The sequence below is a fragment of the Rhinatrema bivittatum genome, chromosome 8 (assembly GCF_901001135.1).
Source record: "Rhinatrema bivittatum chromosome 8, aRhiBiv1.1, whole genome shotgun sequence".
Taxonomy (NCBI): Eukaryota; Metazoa; Chordata; class Amphibia; order Gymnophiona; family Rhinatrematidae; genus Rhinatrema; species Rhinatrema bivittatum.
Genome location: NC_042622.1, coordinates 40,684,304 through 40,696,658, shown reverse-complemented (window position 1 = coordinate 40,696,658; position 12,355 = coordinate 40,684,304). Strand labels below are relative to the sequence as shown.

Sequence of the window (12,355 nt, the reverse complement as noted above, 5' to 3'; positions counted from 1 at the left end):
TCAGAAGGATCACCAACCCCCTGCTTGTCTGCCTCAAACCACGGGGAATGAACTCACCAGGACTTCACAATCCCCTGGGAGGATTCAGAAATTTTGTCTTTTAATCTTCCTTTTTGTTTTCTCTCTTCAGACTGCAAGTTTTACACCATCTACCATCTGCTGGAGACAGAGAAATACTGAGGCACTGCAAGTGGCACACCGAACATAAGAACATAAGAAATTGCCATGCTGGGTCAGACCAAGGGTCCATCAAGCCCAGCATCCTGTTTCCAACAGAGGCCAAACCAGGCCACAAGAACCTGGAAAGTACCCAAACACCAAGAAGATCCCATGCTACTGATGCAATTAATAGCAGTGGCTATTCCTAAGTCAACTTGATTAATAGCAGTTAATGGACTTCAAGAACTTATCCAAACCTCTTTTGAACCCAGCTACACTAATTGCACTAACCACATCCTCTGGCAACACATTCCAGAGCTTAATTGTGCGTTGAGTGAAAAAGAATTTTCTCTGATTGGTCTTAAATGTGTTACTTGCTAACTTCATGGAGTGCCGCCTAGTCCTTCTATTATCTAAAAGTGTAAATAACCGATTCACATCTACCCGTTCTAGACCTCTCATGATCCTAAAGACCTCATATCCCCCCTCAGCCGTCTCTTCTCCAAGCTGAACAGCCCTAATCTCTTCAGCCTTTCCTCAAAGGGGAGCTGTTCCATCCCCTTTATCACTTTGGTTGCCCTTTTCTGTACCTTCTCCATCGCAACTATATCTTTTTTGAGATGCGGCGACCAGAATTGTACACAATATTCAAGGTGCAGTCTCACCGTGGGATATGTATAGTGTCAGTGAAACTTTCTCTGTCTCCATCTACTGGCAGGGAGGAAAACCCAGGAGTCTGGACCGATCTGGGTACGTACAGGGAAACATGGAGACAAAAAGAGGAGAAAGGGAGGCAAGAAGATCATTTTGGAGTAAAGATATCTTGGGTCAGTACCTAATGCAGTACACTCCCATGTGGATGATGTGGCTCGAACCCCAGACCAGCTGGAGCTATGTATGTTGCAGAGACAGTATTCACAACTTCAGAAGAAAAGGGAATCTCAGCCAACATTCAACAATGACAGCTAGCGGCCAAGCTTAGGATCCACATTAGCCGGGTTCCATAAGGAGTTTCAGTTTCTGGTCCCTTGCCAATGATGGTACGGTGATGGCTGCACTGAGTTGGGTGAGGATATAAAAGTATAGAGAGAAAAATTATTTGGTAATTGTGAATAAAGACTCAGTTTGAGAGAGAGGTTCCAATTCTGCTTGAAGCCCAGAAGGAACAGGAGAAAACTGCCAAACCAAAAACAGAAGCTCTGTCTTGGCCAGGTTAAGTGATTTTCTCACAGGACAAACAGGATGGTAGTCTTCACATATGGGTGACATCACAGGATGGAGCCCTGTACGGAAAACTTTTTTGTCAAAGTTTCTACAAAGCTTTGACTGACACTGGCACACTGAGCATGCTCAGCCTGCAACTATCCCTGTGACCACAGGTGTCTCCCTCAGTCTTCTTTTTTCCGCTCTGCAGTAAGCATAGCGGTTAGGAGCTCTTTGAGAAATTCTAACACTTTTTCATCACGCAAACACTTAAACGTTTACTTCAAACATTTTTTCCCTGCACTGGTCTCCCTTCGCATACATTTATTCGACACTCTGTGAGTACTATGCCCTGTTTTTCGGTCAGTTCCTGTCACCTCCCTGGCCTGCCAACCAACTGCGGCCTTCCCTCTCCCTATGTTTTCATAGTTAGCCACACATAGCCTGCAAGTGTTCCTCTGTGACACTCTGCCTGGTTATTAGCGCTAGTGGGACAGGGATGTCAATGGTTTCCGTTGCCGCCAGGGCCTCTGTCGAATCCATGTCCTTCGGTTTCCTCGGTACCCTCGCGCAGTCGATGCCCCCATCACTACCGTCAGTACCCCTTCCATAACGTCCTGCATTCTTCGATGCCATCAGTACCCCTCCCCCGCAGTACATTGATGCCATCATTCCCTGCATCGATTCTATCAGTGCCATCCATGTTTTTCATCCATGGCACTAATTTTTCCCTCGGTTTCATCGATGCCATCATTGCTCGGATGGATGCCATCAATGCACACCCTTGTGTCGTCGGTGCCATCGATACCTGGGTCGATGTCATAGTTGCCCAGGACACTTCCATCGATGCCATCATTTATTTTATCGATGCCATCGTCGGCATCGATTCCCATGTCGGTGCCATCGATGCCCATGCTAGTACCAGATGCCATCAACGCCATTGGTGCCCAAGTCAATCCCATTGATGCCGTCGATGCTCATGGCCATGCCATCGATGCCCGTAGCCATACCACCACTGCCGTCAGCACCCACGTCGTTTCCATCGATGTCTTCGACGTTCCTAGCGATGCAGTCATTGACTCCGTCAATGCCGGCATAATTTTTTCCGATGCCAACGATGTTTTTCGATTTCTCGATGCCACATAGTTTCCATAGATACCTACACCGATGCCAGTGTTTTCGTCACTATTATCCTTGCTCTGCCTGGGTCATTGACGTTTTTCATATACATATTTTTGATGATGCCCTCGAGGCCGCTTCGGCCGCCATCGACACAGTCAATACCAACATAGTACCTCCACGTAATGCCCTCGCCTAAACACAGTGCTCCATGCTTTGGGTTCTTATTAAAGCCCCATATTAGCCTACGACACTACATAGTGCCAGGAGCAGTGCAGGCATGCTGACAGTCCATCCTGAAATCCACGGAGCCATCAATCTTCACCAGCTCGTCCTTCGGCGATCCACGTCAGATGGTAAGTACGCTAATCCCGCTTCAGCGGCATTCCCATTGAGATCTGTTCTCTAATTCGAGCCACATGGTTCAAAAGGTTCTAGGTTGTCTGTCTTCCAAGAACTGTATTAGTGCCACATATCGCTATTGCCAGCTATGTCAGACACCATACCAAGAGAACCTCTCTACCATTTATTTGGGATTGTATCAGGACATCCTCCCGTTGTCAGCAACGGGACCCTGTACTGATTAACACTCTGGCTTCTGGTTCCTAATTCAGGACCGAAGTTCCAGATGGATTCGCTGATCTGCTAAACACAAGATCCAGCAAATACTGCCTCAAGTGCAATCCACCTCGAAACCTGGCGACAGATCTCAACGTTTTCTTGTACAGCACACAGAAATGCGGGTAAGACTTTACCACTCGCGCTCCCTTGGGAGGTTACATGATATCCAGGTTACATCAGCCCCGCCAGTTGGACACCTCCGGGTCTCTCAACTTGCCGGATGTCAGAGCAGCCACCCCACTCTGTACCAAGATTCACAGTACACTCCCCCGGATGCTACAAAATGCAGGAGGGGGGGTGGGGTTTGGGGAGTTTTAATTTCACTATTCTTTCAACAGAAAGTAGTTACTCTCCGCCCATCCTGGATCTCAGAAATACCAACTTTCTTCAGAAGGCAGAGGTAAAATGGTATCTCTCGTCACCATGCTTCCATATCACAGTAAGTACATTGCCTCTAATCTTTCTATGTGCTTCATGGTGAGTCAACAATATTACATAGAAACATAGAAATGACGGCAGAAGACGACCAAATGGCCCATCAAGTCTGCCCAGCAAGCTACGCACTTTATCCATTTTTTTCCCCTTTTTCTCTCTCCCACCTGTTACTATTGGCTTCCAGTACCCTCCAGCCCTAATTCCCCTCCACCCAATTTAGAGGGCAGCTTTGAATCTGCATCCAAGTGACATCCAGCTCAATTGGGGGTAGCAACCGCTGCAACAAGTAGGCCACCCCCTTGCCCCATACTCTTACCCACCCCTGTTTTTATTTTTTTGTTTTTTTTTTTGGAAATAGCAGCCCTCCATCCTTCCGCTCCGTGAAGGTGGAACACCAACTACTGGCCACTGGCATCCCGCTCCGTGAACGCCTCTGTGGCTACTGCCGTTCCGTGCAGTGTTTGAATGCCGCTGTGGCTACTGCCGCTCCGTGCAGTGTTTGAATGTCTCCACTTTATTCACACCCTCTAGACTTGATGGATCCACAGTGTTTATCCCATGCCCCTTTGAAGTCGTTCACAGTTTTAGACTTCACCACTTCCTCCAGAAGGGCATTCCAGGCATCCACCACCCTTTCCGTGAAGAAATACTTCCTGATATTGGTTCTTAGTCTTCCTCCCTGGAGCCTCAGCTCGTGACCTCTGGTTCTGCTGATTTTTTTCTGATGGAAAAGGTTTGTTGATGTCTTTGGATCATTAAAGTTTTTCAAGTATCTGAAAGTCTGAATCATATCACCCCTGCTCCTCCTTTCCTCCAGGGAGTACATATTTAGATTCTTCAATCTCTCCTCGTATGTCATCCTGTGAAGACCCTCCACCTTCCTGGTCGCCCTTCTCTGAACCGCTTCCATCTTGTCCTTGTCTCTTTGTAGATACGGTCTCCAGAACTGAACACAGTACTCCAGGTGTGGCCTCACCAAGGATCTGTACAAGGGGATAATCACTTCCCTTTTCTTACTCGATATTCCTCTCTCTATGCATCCCAGCATTCTTCTGGCTTTTGCTATCGCCTTGTCGCATTGTTTCGCAGACTTCATATCATTAGACACTATCACCCCAAGGTCCCTCTCCTGCTCCGTGCACATCAGCCTTTCCCCCCCCCATCGAATATAGTTCATTTGGATTTCCACTCCCCATATGCATGACTTTGCACTTCTTGGCATTGAATCTCAGCTGCCATATCTTCGACTACTCTTCCAGTTTCCTTAAATCCCGTCTCATTCTCTCCACTCCTTCCAGCATGTCCACTCTGTTGCAGATCTTAGTGTCGTCCGCAAAAAGACAAACCTTACCTTCTATCCCGTCCGCAATGTTGCTCACAAAGATATTGAACAGGACCGGTCCCAATACCGATCCTTGTGGTACACCACTTAAAACCTCTCTCTCTTCAGAGAAAGTTCCATTTACCATCACGCATTGTTTTCTGTCCATCAACCAGTTTTCAATCCAGGTCACCACCTCAGCACTCACTCCTAAGCTTCTCGTTTTATTCACCAGTCTCTTGTGCGGAACCGTATCAAAAGCTTTGCTGAAATCCAAGTAGATGACATCGAGCTCTCTTCCTTGATCCAATTCCTTGGTTACCCAGTCAAAAAGGTCAATCAGATTTGTCTGACAGGATCTTCCTCTGGTGAATCCATGCTGCCTCTGGTCCATCAATTCTCCGGACTGTAGATAGTTCACTATTCTCTCTTTCAACAGTGACTCCATTACTTTTCCCACCACCGAAGTGAGGCTAACCGGTCTGTAGTTACCAGCCTCCTCTCTGTTCCCACTCTTGTGAAGCGGGACCACCACCGCTCTTCTCCAATCACTCGGCACCACTCCCGTTTCTAGGGATCTATTGAACAGGTCGCACAGCGGTCCCGCCAGCACATCTCTGAGCTCCCTCAGTATCCTTGGATGAATCCCATCAGGCCCCATGGCTTTGTCCACTTTCAGATTCTTTAGCTCTTCCCATACATTATCTACTGTAAATGGATTTTCCTCTGTTCCGCTTCCCTCCAGTTTCTTGTTGTGTAGAGATGGTCCTTCTCCAGGGTCTTCTTTAGTGAACACCGAGCTGAAGTATTTGTTTAATATTTCTGCCATTTCTTCGTCTCTCTCCACACATTGATCATTTCCACCTTTCAATTTCACTATACCACTTTGGACTTTTCTCTTTTCGCTGATGTATCTGAAAAATGTTTTGTCATCATATTTTATCTCCTTGGCAATCCTCTCTTCCGCTTGACTAATTTCTTCGTCTCCCTCAGTTGAATCAGATATTCTTCTTTGTGCTCCTCCCTTTGGGATCTTTTGTATTTCTTGTATGCAGTTCTTTTAGCTTTAATTTTGTCAGCCACCTCCTTTGAGAACCAGATAGGTTTCATTTTTCTTTTGCTTTTCTTTACATTTCTAACATATAGAGCAGTTGCCTTGGCGATTGCTCCTTTTAGATTGGTCCACTGCTGATCCACATCTCTCTCATTTTCCCATCCATTTAGTTCTTCCTTAGGTATTTCCCCATTTCCTCAAAGTCTGTGTTTTTGAACTGTAAAACTCTGGTCTTTGTGCTTCTTTTCCATATTCTTTTAGTGATATTAAACCATACCATTTGATGATCACTGGTGCTGAGGTGGGCGCCCACCTTGACATCAGAGACGATATCTCCATTATTGAGCACTAAGTTGAGAATAGTTCCTTCTCTTGTGGGTTCCAATACCATTTGTTTGAACAAAGATACTTGCATGGCATCCACTATTGCTCTACTGTTTTTAGATTCTGCAGATGGGATTTTCCAGTCTACATCTGGCATATTAAAGTCACCAACGATCACCACTTCCCCCTTCTTACCTATCTTATGGATGTCTTCAACCAGATCTCTGTCCAGCTCTTCCTTTTGGTTTGGAGGCCTGTAAACCACTCCAATATAAATGGATGCTCCATCATCTGTTTTTAGGTCGACCCATAGTGCTTCTTCCTTGCCCCAACTTCCTTGCAGCTCAGATATTACAATCCCAAGCTCTGCCGGTGGCACCAGCTTCGGCAACTGGTGTATTTCATTAAATCACTATGCTGTTTCTCTACGGAGTACAACATCATTCACACTTTTCCTTGCATGGACAGCTGCATAACCACAGTCAATCCAAGCAAGGAGCTCTAACTTCTTCATGATTCACTATAAATCTACTACCTGGGATTGCTCTCACTGCCATAAATCTCTTATAAAACACTTCTGGACACCACAGTCACAACGACCTTCCTGTCCAGCAACCGCGCAGACATTCTGGACACCACAGTCACAACGACATTCCTGTCCAGCAACCGCGCAGACATTCTAACAAATTATTTAACTGTTTACTTAACTGTTATTCAATTTTTACATGTTATCTGTTTTTTAGTTTTTTATTTGTTTACTGTAAATAAGCCAAGTTTAACTGTTTTAATGTAAAAAGCCCCGGCCAGACAAGCCCCGGGCGAGTTCCTGTTCTCTGTAAACCGGAATGATTTGTATCTTATGCAGGAATTTCGGTATAGAAAAATTAGAAATAAATAAATAAATAAATTCCTATATTTATTATTTTTATATACCGACATTCAATCTGAGATATCATGTTGGTTTACATTCAGGTACTGTAGGTATTTCCTTATTCCCAGAGGGCTTACAATCTAAGTTTTGTACCTGAGGCAATGGAGGGTAAAGTGACTTGCCCAAGGTCACAAGGAGCGACAGCGGGACTGGAACCCTGGTCTCCTGGTTTGTAGCCCACAGCTCTAACCACTAGGCTATTCCTCCTCCCTATGTCCTTGTGCGCATATTCTATAACTTCAGTCCCTCAATTTTTTCATTGTCGGGCCATGGGGTTTTTTCACTATGCACTTTCCTCATAGTTACAAAATTGCTATGGGTTAGGTTCAGTGAAATTTTATTATCAGTAGGTCTAAGCTGTTCAACCGCTTTCGTCCCTCATCCATATTGCAGATCTAGAACCAAAACCTAGTTTGCTCCTGCTCACATTTACTCAGGGTTGTAAGGTTTGACCTAACATCTTCTCAACCCATATGCATCTATTCCGCTCCAGGCTCAGTTTCACATGAAGTTCCTGGAGCTTGTAGCCATGAGTTATGCCCTTATGCCTTCCAATACTGCCTCTGCAACAAATCTTTGTGCATACAGACAGACAGCATAGGGACAATGTGCTTTTCCAACACACAAGCATGCATAACCTCTTAGCTGCTCTGCTAGGAAGCTCCGCAGCTCTACCCTTGGCCCTTGCTCGCTCCATGCATCCTCGGGCCACTTATCGGACAGACTTACTGAATGCACTAAAAGACCTTCTCCATATAGGTTTCCATCCTCTTGAATGGTCTCAGACTACTTGTGTAGCAAGAGAAATCTTCTAGTACTGAGGTCAACCTAACTTGCCCTCTGTGCCCGCATCGAACCGTACAGTGCACAGATTCTCCTCCCTACGTTTCCAATGCGTTCCCATAGGCGCCTTTGTTCCATCAAGGCCCTCTTATATGTGTCTCTTCCGCTGCCTCTCATAGCCAGCACTCTTCTAATGCTGAAACGGGACGGGGTTCACTGTTCCTCAGACCTACGTCTTGGCCGAGACCAGTATGCTTCTCATACTTCTCGGTCTATCACACCAGTAACCAATTCGCCTTTTCACAAGCCAGTCTCATATCATAGACTCACTGATGTTCTCAGGTACTGGTAGCGTCACAAAAACCCTTCCACACCCAAATCCTACCATTCAAAATGGCATGATTTACCACATGACACTTACAAAAGGGTTTTACCCTTTTACTTTTTTCAACACCACTCTTTCTTACTCCCGCGGATTCTGCTCCCCAGACATCCTTCACATGGGTACACTTCGGTTCCAATTGGCGTACCACTTGGGAGTGGGGATACCTGTTTAACGGTCAACCCCTTCTGAGTCAGCTTACCATGGATTATCCACTGATCAAGCTGCCTCTGTTTTCACTAGTCACAAAATGGGACATGTAATTCATGCTTACAAGACTCATACGTTCTCCGCTCGAGCCTTTCCATTCCTCTCACTTAACAGTCTGCCATGGGGAACTCTTTCCCTCATAGACATCACTTCTACCAGCAGGGTCAGTGAGGTACACACTTTGTTACATACTCACCTGACCCTGCGTTCCTCCGTGACCGAGTGGTTTTACGTTTTCAACTTCGTATCCTTCTTAAGGTAGACATTGCATCTCACCTTATCCAGAATATACTCTGCCCACTTTCCCAACACCTCTCTCTCACCAAAGCGAGAGGGTTTTTCCACTCCTTGGATTGTAATAGTGCACTTGCATTCTGTCTAGATCGTACTACACTCCATAGGAATTCCATCTAACTCTTTCTTTCTGTGGCAAGAGCCAAGCTGAGAGTTCCAGTGGGCAAACAGACCTATTCCTCCTAATTGACGGTCTGTATTTCTTTTTCCTACCAACAAGCAGGCATTTCACTGCAACACTGTGTGTAACCACTATGTTCCGTCCGTCCCAGCCTCCATAGCTTACCTTCGGCCGGTGCTGCTTGTACATACTTATCAGGCTGCGACCTGGAGCTCTCTCCATACCTTTGCAGCCATTATTGCTTAGATACGACTAGCCGGCATGATCTATGTTTGGCCAGTCCGTCTACTCCTATTCTTTTCGGTTTAACTACCCAACATCCTTCCACCAACCCATTAAGGGTTTCAGGATGCCCTCCGTTCCAAATTCCACCCCCTCATTGCGCCTTTTGTGCATCTTGGGTGCATTCTCGGGCATCCTCAGCTCGGTACTCACCCATATGTGAGGACTACCATCCTGCTTGTCCTGTGAGAAAGTAAATGTTGCTTACCTGTAACAGGTGTTCTCACAGGACAGCAGGATGTTAGTCCTCACGAAACCCACCCGCCACCCCGCGGAGTTGGGTCTGTATACGTTTTTACTATTATTTTAGTTTCGCTTGCGCTTTTTGCTGTATGACGAGACTGAGGGAGACACATGTGGTCACAGGGATAACTGCAGGCTGAGCATGCTCAATGCACTCAGTGTGCCAGTGTCAGTCAAAGCTTTATAGAAACTTTATTTATTTATTTATAGTTTTTCTATAGCGGTATTCATGATACAATCACATCATGCTGGTTTACAAAATAACAGGGAGCGTGATAACTTTGAACCTTGAACAAGTGAAGAGAGTCAATGCAGTTACAATAGAAACAAGACTTTGACAGAAAAGTTTTCCGTACAGGGCTCCATCATGTGATATCACCCATATGTGAGGACTAACATCCTGCTGTCCTGTGAGAACACCTGTTACAGGTAAGCAACATTTGCTTTCTCTGTTATATACCATTTTGTAGCCCTCTTGGTCGTGAAAGGCTGCAAATTAGAAAAATAAATAAATGGCAGAGTGACATTCAGGCTGACATGGGACTGGATTCTGGGCAAACATTCTAATGCAAAGGTAGAATCTGGGAATCACTGGCATAAGAATGATACTGAAATCTATAGGAGATCAGAGTACCAAAAGGAGAAGTGTAGAGAGACAGAGGGCCCAGGACAGAGTGCTGGGGCACACTGACTGATAAGGACATAGAAGTAGGGTTAAAAGATTTAAGATAGATGGTGTACCAAATCCAAAGGACAAAGTAGAAGATGGTGATCTGCAGTGTTGAAGAGAGCAACAAAGTCAAAGAGAATGAAGATCAGAGCCTTGTCCATAAAGAGCTGCTGAAGTCTTGAACAAGGGTTATTTCCATGGACTATTGAGAGCAGAAGCCAGATTGAGTGGACTGAGAATAGTTTCGGATGCAAGAAAATCAAGGCAATAGAGATAAATCACAAACCAGTGTAGTTTGTACTTGAAAGGGAGGAGGAACTGGGATGATGGCAGGAAAGGTAGGGCTCAATTTCATTTTTTTCAGGCTTGTTGTGAAGAATGGTTGCAAAGGAAGAGACCACAAAGGGGATAGAGCCAATGACCTGAGTGGAAATGGGATCAGAGAAAATAGTAAGTATAGAAGACAAGAGAATATGGGCAGTTTTCTCCCATGTGATTCAGAAAATGGTGGCAGGAGCTATAGGACATGTAGGGAATCTGGTGAATTCAAAATTAATTTTGCCATGGAATACATCAACAATTGTCTGGGCAAAGAATGAAAGGAGGGACAAGTGTGAGGAAGCAGAAATTTATGGTGAAGACAGGAGGCAAAGGTTTCTGTCAAATGGCATAGTATGTTTGCTTTGTGAATGCAATAACAGATTTTAAGCATGCCATGGATATATGCATAACATTAGCATAAGAATCGGAAATTTGTAGTTTAAACTTCCAAAACCCTCCAAAATCTAAGAGGTACACAATCCCCCACAGCTACTGCTATTAAATGGCATAATTAGATGCTAGAATACGGTACTAAACAGGCGCATATCCCTAAAATCTGCATATACGGATTTTAATAAAGGCCCTTGTCCATCTATATGTATCCGTTTCTGTCTGCCTAAGTCGCTCCCTGTGTATGTCTGTATTTCTGTGCCAAACTCTTTATCTACATAGGGATGCGCGTATATTCGGTACATATCCCTCTGGGTCTGTGTGTGTATATATATGAATCCGGGCCTGTAACCGTCTGTGCATGCTTCTCTCTATCTAAATGTCCATGTGCATCTCCACGAGGCCCGGCAGATTCCCAGCCTTCCTATCTCGCAGCCTTGCATACAGCGGCGGGGTCCCTCGGCCAGTCCCGGGGTGTCTCTAGCACTGCCTGCTCCGCAGCCGCCATGTTGGGTCAGTGTCGCATTTTTTCTGCTCAGGCAGGTCCGCGAGCTCCTATGCGGCCAGGGACCCCCCACTCCTCCTCCTCCCCCCGAGGGCCCTCACCGCCTCTGGGGCAGCCCGTGCACCGCCTCTCCTCTCCCTCATAGAAAGCAGCCAACGTCGCGACTTACCGTAATCCCCACAGGCCGTCCCTGTGCTACCGAACTCTTTTACTCCCAGCGCCGGGAAATCATCCACCGCTCCGGCATTCTACACGGACGCCATCGCCTCCTCAGCGGGGAGTGCACTGCCGCTCTTGCCGGGACTACTTCCGCCACGGCGCGCCATCTCTCCAGAGTGGGCGAGTTAGCAGACACTAAGCTGCGGGAAACCCGTTTCGGCACCCGCCGCTTCTTCCACCGTAGGAAAGGATCTAGAGGCTCACCGTTTCGGGACTTTCTCTGAATGTTTGGAGGAGGAGGGGACTATTTTTGTTTGCGGACGCGAAAAACAATCCGCCGTCTAACGATGCTGGCCAAGGTCTTGGCGCGTTCGGCGTGCAGACGTCATGGGGGTTATAGGGCCTGGCCGCACGCGGCCGGGAACGGGAAGTAGTTGGCGAGTCGTTGGGGGAGAATCTCTTCGGGCTGTTCCCAGTGCTGCGCGGAACTGGAGTACGGGACCGAAGTCCGAGGCTCTGGTCACGGATGGAGCTGGGTACTAACTAGTTAGTCTGGGGGGGGGGGGGCGCGTGTTCCAAGAGGCTGGGTTAGAGAAAGCTTGATATCCGTCCTGATGCTCCAGTGAAAAAATTTCTTTACAGGATGTGATACCGTTCCTTAGACAAACATAAGAACTGTTGCATATGAACTCTTAAGATAGCGAGCGGAGAGAGCAAAACGCACGTGATGAATTTTTAATAACTGTTTTGATTGCATATTTTTTATTGATGTGTTTATTTTAATATTTATGTGAATTATATTCATTTTAATTTATTGTGTATATTTAA

The 12,355-nt window shown here is 46.1% G+C and overlaps 1 protein-coding gene across 3 annotated transcripts in view; it reads right to left on the bottom strand.

Moving 5' to 3' along the window:
* The window catches only part of ZNF335 (zinc finger protein 335), a 141,506-nt gene extending 129,447 nt beyond the window's left edge, over positions 1-12,059 (bottom strand). For all 3 annotated transcript variants that reach the window (XM_029612212.1, XM_029612214.1, XM_029612213.1), the window contains exon 1: positions 11,538-12,059. The gene's annotated coding sequence lies outside the window, so the exon portion shown is untranslated. The remainder of the gene's footprint in view (positions 1-11,537) is intronic.
* Positions 12,060-12,355: the final 296 nt, after the last annotated feature.